Raw genomic sequence first — 8,586 nt, 5'->3', positions numbered from 1 at the left:
AAGTCTTTTAAGCTTTATGAAATTCTATCTAGATTTCATAGATCGCTAAACTATCTCTAGTATTTGCTTAATCTACGGTATTTATCCCAAGAGGCACAATCACAAATCACTTCTCAGTCTCATTGTGAACAACACATATTTGAATGGTGATCAAGCATCCAAAAGTCATTAAGCAAAGAGAAAAACACTCAAGCATGAAATTAAAACTCAAAGTAAATCAATTCATATAAATTTGAATCATTGTATCAAGATTACATCAAACCCTAGCTAAACAACTCAGTTCATACTCAAAAACAAACTAAAATAACAAAAACAAATTGAATCAAGATTCATCATTGAAAAACAAGCAAAAGATGGAGAAATCTTCTCTAATTTGAAGCCCAAATCTTCAATAATCTTCTCCTTCCATGAGCTACCTCCCAAATGATGAACCAAGCCCTTTTTTCTCTTCCTTTTTGTTCTAATTTATACCTCTCTCACTTAAGGATGAAGCCCTAGCAAGCCAAAATGCGTTGTTTTATTTTTACATCTGATGCAGGTTTCGCCGCGGCGAAGCTTTTTCCTTGCCACGACGAAGAATTTTGGGCCAAATTTGAGCATGATAGAGTCTGAATCTGGAAAAGTGTTAAACATATGAATTGTAGCCCTTTCAAGTATATTTCTGGTAGTTAAAGAATCAGCACAATACAAGGTCTACAGCTCAAGTTATGGCAGAAATACTGAAGCATGTCCAAAGATGTTTTTTTTCAGTTCCCAGCGTACTTTTCACGATTTCAAGCCAAGTTTTCACCCTTGTCCAGTCAGAATTAGGAAAAACCCAAAACATGATAGTTGTAGCTCTTCTTCTTAGCTTTCCAAAGCTTCTAAATTCAGGTAATTCCGAGTTTTCAAGCTTAAGTTACATAATTTACGCTCAAAACTGTCATTTATGCTCAAAATCATCGTTTAGGCCTGCAAAGACAAATTAATAGAATTAGGTAGCAATTATGGCCCAAATTGTATGAAAAGTATCCTAAATCCTATCAAAATTCAATGCAAAATCATAGTGTAAAATATGATTATCATCCACTATGTTAGAAATTTCCACTGAATAATATGAAAATATTACAACCTAATCTCGCCTTTACAAACTAAACTAGAAAATTCAAACAACAATTAACAATCTAAACAGAAAAGAAAATAAGTTCCAATGTACAAAACAGAACAAGAACAACTAAAAACATAAAATACAAAAACAAGTGCTTAGGTTTCATTCTTCGTCTTCCTCCTCTCCTTCGGTGTCATCATCTTCTTCCATAGAATCATCTTCTTCCTCTTCTTTCCAGTCTTGCCATTGGAAGTTTGAAACATCAACGCCCAGATTGGTGCAGCAGCTGTGTTGCATATCGTATAGCATTCAGGTCTGCCCTGCCATCCAATCTTGACGTCGTTCCATCCGGTTCACCTTGTCCAAAATTTGCTGCAGCAGCTCCATTGTCGTGGATGTTGAATTGGATGTTGTGGCAACTTTTATGGTTCTTTGTCTTTTCATTCTGGAGCTGGGTCCTTCTCTAGGAGGACGCTCAAGTAGCTTGAAATAATAGTTGGAATCAAGGGCTGGGGCATGATGAATAAGTGGTTCATCATCTGCCTTCTTGACTCCTGCTCGAGTGCACAGCTTAGTGATGAGATGTGGGAAGGCGAGCGAAATTCCCTCGCCTTGGTTTGGCTGCATGCCGTATACTCTCCATGATTATATTCCCCACATCCATTTTCTTTCCAGTGGCAATGGAATAAAGCAACATTGCTCGCTCAAAAACCACTGTACTATAATGCATCTCCAGGACCATCCTCGCATACACAAAATACTGCCACAATCTAGCCATAGGAATCAAATTCGTTCCTTTAATGCTTCTTCTTCCTTTCTTCAAAATATCCCAAGAGGTACCTGACTTTGCTATTACCTTAAGAATCTCCTCCTCCTTAATCTGCTTCTTCCTAAATTCCTGGTACTCATCATAGTCAATTGGAGCAAGTTTGTAGAAATCATTGATAACCTTTGCATCGATTGGCACATTGATACCTCTCACATAAACATGCCCGGGATCACACTCAGGGAGGTTGGCATAGAATTCTCTCACTACTGGCTCTATGGCTAAATGTTCAGGTTCACTCATGAAGATATCCCAATTTCTCCCTCGATTCTAATCTTCTCTATGGACTATGGTAAGTCCTCTCTCGGCAATAAAACCTTTGTCTTTTCTTTTGATTGCACCTTCATAACGCTGCCGAGCCTTCTCATTCACAAACCTATTATCGACTTGTTTTCCTTTACCCTTGGCAGCTATTTTGAGCGGCATTTTGGTTTTCACTGTGATTACTCAAATCTACCCCCAAACTAAAATTTCAACTCGACAATTCAACGCTAAAGTACTCTTGCTATTAACCACAATCACTCCTAAATTCACACCAAGGTTTCAAAAATTACACCTACACCCCCAAATCACCATTCTTCCAAACTCAATCAAAACACTTCAAAATCGAAAACCCAATTTCCTCAACGACCAAAAAATCAAACTCCACACTTCTTAAAAAAAAATCAAACCACAAACTTCACCAAAATTCACAACCCAACACATTCAATCAATTTCTCAAATTTAAAGCACTAACAATCGAAGTTGATCAAATTTAAGGCTAAAGAACTCGAAATTTTACCAATCCCACGATGAATGCACCATCAATCTCACCAATTTCGGCCCAAATTGCAAGATCCCCAATTTTGGAAAACCTAGGGTTTCCAAACTTTTCTTCAAAATTTTGCAAAAAACCTTGACAAAGTAAGTTGATTTAGTGTTTGTGGGGGTTAAGGAGTGGAGTAGAGGGAAGGAAATGCACTGGAAAATCTCTGGATTGAAGTTGGAAGTGTTTGGCTCTTGGGTGTTCTTTGAAACTTTTTGCAAAAAATGAAAAGTCATTACGACTTTTATAGAAAACAGACTTCGCCGTGGCGAAGTTCTTCTTTCAATTGTACAATCCAGCCGATGCCGCGATGAAGAAACTTTCTCGTCATGGCGAAAAATTACAATGTATACAACGCCGCGGCGAAGAATAAACTTCGCCGTGGTGAAGTTTCCTTAGCTCATTCATGCACTACCGTTTATGCCGCGGCTAAAAATTCCAGGGAATACAACGCCTCAGCGAAGTCTGGAATTTCCTGAATCCATTTTTGCCAAAGTGTACATCGCTGCGGTGAAGAATAAACTTCGCCGCAGTGAAAACTGGAGAATTCTGCTTTCGCCACAATTCGATCATTCACTTGAAACACCAAAAACAATGAAATTAAATTTATTCTAAATCATAAAACAAATAAACAAATTCAAAAAAACAAACAAATAAATGAGAACACTTGGGTTGCCTCCCAAGAAGCGTTTGTTTATAGTCGGAAGCTCGACTTTCTCAAGTCATCATTCCGGGATGTCTAGTTTGATGGGTAGTGACTTGCAACTCATCGCCCCATCAATGTATGGCTTTAACCGTTGTCCATTGACCTTAAATGTCCCCTTTTCTTCATGTGAAATCTCCATAGCTCCGTATGGGTAGACTTCGGTAACTATGAAGGGTCCGGACCATCTAGACTTAAGTTTTCCAGGAAAGAGCCTAAGTCTAGAATTGTACAGCAAAATTTTCTGACCCACTTCAAAGTTCTTCTTCGTGATATGCTTGTCATGCCACATTTTGGTCTTTTCTTTGTAAATCCGGGTATTCTCATATGCTTCAAGATGAAACTCGTCAAGTTCATTCAATTTCAGCATCCTCTCTTCCCCATTAGCTTGTAAATCCATGTTTAGCTGCTTGACTGCCCAATATGCCTTGTGCTCGAGTTCCACCGGCAAGTGACATGCCTTCCCATATACCAACCAGAACGGAGACATACCAATTGAAGTCTTGAATGCAGTGCGGTATGCCCATAATGCATCATCCAACTTCCATGACCAGTCCTTCCTGGACGCGTTAATTGCCTTCTCTAAAATTCTTTTCAGTTCTCTGTTTGATAGTTCCACTTGCCCGCTGGTCTGAGGATGGTATGGTGTGGCCACTCTATGTTTCACTCCATATTTTCCCAAAAGAGCATCAAATTGCCTATTGCAAAAATGAGATCCCCCATCACTGATAATTGCCCGTGGTACTCCAAATCTTGAGAAAATGTTCTTCCTCACAAAGTGAACCACCACCCTGGCATCATTGGAGCTTCCACCCATTTTGACACATAGTCCACAGCCACTAAGATGTACATATTTCCAAAAGAATTTGGGAAAAGACCCATGAAGTCAATTCCCCACACAGCAAACCATTCAACAACCAGAATGTTATTCAACGGCATCTCATCTCTCCTCGAAATATTTCCACTTCGTTGGCATTGATCACATTCATGAACTACTCGGAAAGCATATCCTTGAATAAGGTTGGCCAATAAAATCTAGATTGAAGAACCTTGGCCGTTGTCCTAGTTCCTCCAAAATGACCACCCATTTCCTTCTCATGGCAACGCCGTAAAATACTCTTCATCTCATCTTCTGGGACATACCTACGTATCATCTGATTTGCACAATGTTTATACAAAAATAGTTCTTCCCAAAAATAAAACTTCAAGTCAGAGAAAAACTTCCTCTTTTGCTGGAAGGTCATGCCATTTGGGAGCACTCTCGATGATAAATAATTTGCAATATCTACATACCAAGGTGCTTCTTCAATTCTCATCAATTTCTTATCCAGGAAGGTCTCCTTGATTTGAGTTTTCTCTTCACTTCCCTGATTTGGTCGTTCGATTCTTGATAGATGATCTGCCATTACATTTTCTGACCCCTTTTTGTCTCGGATTTCCAATTCAAACTCTTACAGTAGTAGGATCCATCTTATCAACCGTGGTTTTTCTTCTTGCTTTGCCAACAGATGCTTGAGTGTTGAATGATCCGTGTAAACTATCACCTTAGCACCTAGCAAATAAGAACGAAATTTGTCAAATGCAAAAACAACGGCTAACAGCTCTTTTTTAGTAGTGGTGTAATTCAATTGTGCATCAGTTAGTGTCTTGCTAGCATACTGAATTACATGCAAAACTTTGTTCTTCCTTTGTCCTAAAACTACTCCTAATGCAAAATCACTAGCATCACACATCAATTCAAAAGGTAGTCCCCAATCGGGAACTGCAATAATGGGTGCAGATACTAATAAATTCTTAAGAGTTTGAAAAGCATGCATGCATTCATCATCAAAATCAAAAGAGACATCATTAATCAATAAATTACAAAGGGGTTTAGAGATTTTAGAGAAATCCTTGATAAACCGTCTATAGAACCCTACATGCCCCAAGAAACTCTGGACTGCCTTAACGTTTGCAGGTTGTGGCAACTTCTCAATCACTTCTATTTTGGCTCGATCCACTTCGATGCCGTCCTTTGAGATTCGGTGACTGAGTACAATTCCTTCTTGAACCATGAAGTGACATTTCTCCCAGTTGAGCACCAAATTTGTATCTTGACATCGCTGCAAAACAAATAAGAGATTAGATAAACAATTGTCAAAAGAAGAACCGAAAATAGAGAAGTCATCCATGAAGACTTCTATGAACCGTTCCACCATGTCACCAAAAATTGACATCATGCATCGCTGGAATGTGGCCAGTGCATTGCACAACCCAAAAGACATCCTTTTGTACACAAAGGTGCCATAAGGACAAGTAAATGTAGTCTTCTCTTGATCTTCATGAGCAATGACAATCTGATTATAACCTGAAAAACCATCCAAGAAACAATAATAAACATGGCATGCCAATCTTTCCAACATTTGATCAATGAAAGGAAGTGGAAAATGATCCTTCCTTGTCGCTTCATTCAGTTTCCTGTAATCAATGCACACGCTCCAACCCGTGACTGTCCTAGTTGGTATCAATTCATTGCTGTCATTCTTAATCACCGTGATACCTCCTTTCTTTGGAACCATTTGCACTGGGCTCACCCATGGACTATCTGAAATAGGATAGATTATGCTTGCATCTAAAAATTTCACCACTTCCTTCATAGAAGGATTCAATCTCCGTTGTGGTTGCACCCTAGGCTTGACATCATCTTCCATGAGTATCTTGTGCATAAAAAAAGATGGAGAGATACCCCTAATGTCCGATATGGTCCATCCAATTGCTGATTTGTGCTCCTTTAACACCCGAATCAATCGTTCTTCCTCTAATTTACTCAGCCCTGCATTGATGATCACCGGAAAGGTTTTTGATTCACCAAGATACACATATTTAAGGTGAGAAGGTAGAGGCTTCAGTTCAAGTTTTGGAGTTTCTTTCGTTTTTGCCTTTTCTTTCTCTTTTTCAATGTCAAATTCTTTAAATTCTGGATCTTGACTTGCGGTAATCGGCTGAAGTGCTTCCAAAAGTCTACCACACTCATTCTTTGCCGGCTCATCTACCTCTATTGTTTTTTATTGGGCAATGCAAGCTTTTAAAGGTAGTTAAGGGGTGTTCTCTTCAATAGTATCTGCTACTAACCTGTCCACCAAGTCTACACTAAAGCATGAATCAGACTCTGATGGAAATTTCATGGCCTCAAACACATTGAATGTCACCATTTCATCTTGAACCCTTAACAACAATTTTCCTTCTTGCACATCAATTAGGGCTCTTCCGGTGGCAAGAAATGGTCTTCCCAAGATGAGAGGCATTTCCTTGTCCTCTTCCATATCCAACACGACAAAGTCTACCGGAAAGATGACTTAGTCCACCTTGACCAAAACATATTCAACTATGCCCCTCGGATGCTTGATGGATCTATCTGTAAGCTACAAAGAAATGGTCATTGGCTTCACTTCACCAATCCCCAGTCTCCTAAAAATAGAAAAAGGCATTAGATTTATGCTTGCACCTAGATCACATAAAACTCTATCAAAAGTAATATCTCCTATAACATAAGGGATAGTGAAACTCTCTGGATCCTTGAGTTTCGGTGGCAGCTTCTTCTATAGAATAGCACAGCATTCCTCTGTAAGCATCACTGTTTCCTCCTCTTCCAACTTCCTTTTGTTTGACAGAATATCCTTGAGAAATTTTGTGTAGCTCGGCATCTGTTGCAAAACATCTGCAAAAGGAATGTTAATATGCAGTTTTTTAAATATCTCAATTAATTTTGTAAACTGCTTATCCTGATTTTTCTTCTAAGCCTCTAAGGAAAAGGCACAGGAGGGGTGTGATGTGCCAACTCTGGTGGTATTTCGGGAAGTGGCAATTTTTCTTTCTTTTGTCTTTGCCTCTCTTCCCTCTTTGGTTCATCTTCCCTAGGACTTGTTGGTTTCTCTTCAACAATGATCTCTTTGTCGACTTCCTCATCAGAATCTTCATTGTCTTTTGGTGGGCTCTCTTCTTTCCCTGTTTGTTCTACCTCTTCCAAGACTGTTCCACTCCGTAGTGTTATTGCATTCGCTTGTTCATGTGGATTTGTCACTGTGTTACTTGGTAGGGAACCTTATGGTCGCTCATTCAATTTTTCTGCTTTTTGCCTCACCTATACCTCCAAGTTCCAAATGGATGCCCCTTGGTTTCTGAAAGTTGCCCTCGTCTCACTCATGAAACATGTGGTCTCTTGCATGAATTTCCCGAACATATCCTCCAATTTTGACAATCTTTGCTCCCCTGGTTGATTATTCATCCCCCCTTGATTGTTTGGCATTGTTCTTTGATTCCATTGGTTATTCTGCTGATTCTGCTGGTTCTGATTGCCCAAAGACAAGTTTGGATGATTTTTCCAACCAGGATTGTACGTGTTGGAATAAGGATTATTCTGTTGTCTTTGATTCCCTGCCAAGTAGTTAACTTGTTCCGATGATGATGAAGCTGAAGCGAAGGTGTTCCCCACTTGGCATTAATTGCTCACGTGGTTACCTGCACAAAATCATAAGTCAATTGAGGTACTTGAATAGAATTCACTTGCATACCTCCCAATTGCTTCTGAAGTGCTTTAAGTTGGGCTAAAATGGTCGCGTAAGCATCAATTTCATGAAGACCCATAGACTTCTTTGACTGCATTCTCTTATTGGGTCTCTGATAGTTGTTACTTACCAAGACTTCAAGCAACTCATAAGCTTCTTCAGGTGTCTTATTTTGCAATGCTCCTCCAGATGCTGCATCTACCATCGTTTGCACATTAACCATCAACCCATTATAGAATGTTTGGACTTGCATCCAAACTGGCAAACCATGGTGTGGACACTTTCTTAGTAGTTCCTTGTATCTTTCCCAAGCTTCATAAAGGGACTCAGTCTCTTCCTGTAGAAACGATGTGATATCATTTCTCATCTTTGCAGGTTTCACTGGAGGGAAGTATTTGGTAAGGAATTTATGTGCCAATTCATTCCAGGTTGTGATTGTTCTTGGTGGTAGTGCCATTAACCATCCCTTCGATTTATCCCTTAATGAAAAAGGAAACAATCTTAATCTGATAGCGTCATCTGACACTCCATTTGATTTGAAGGTATCGCAGATCTCCAAGAAATTTGTAATGTGTGAATTTGGATCTTCCTTTAGATCTCCGTTAAACTGAACCGACTGTT

The 8,586-nt window shown here is 39.3% G+C and overlaps 1 non-coding gene across 1 annotated transcript; it reads left to right on the top strand.

Annotated features, from left to right (window-relative positions):
* Positions 1-8,228: 8,228 nt before the first annotated feature.
* Positions 8,229-8,335, top strand: LOC116136485. Its single transcript, XR_004129042.1, has one exon. It is a non-coding gene; the product is annotated as a small nucleolar RNA R71 (small nucleolar RNA).
* Positions 8,336-8,586: the final 251 nt, after the last annotated feature.

This window comes from Pistacia vera, unplaced genomic scaffold (assembly GCF_008641045.1).
Source record: "Pistacia vera cultivar Batoury unplaced genomic scaffold, PisVer_v2 Contig314, whole genome shotgun sequence".
NCBI classification, from domain to species: Eukaryota; Viridiplantae; Streptophyta; class Magnoliopsida; order Sapindales; family Anacardiaceae; genus Pistacia; species Pistacia vera.
The sequence above is the reverse complement of the archived record's forward strand: the minus strand, read 5'-3'. Positions and strand labels throughout refer to the sequence as shown.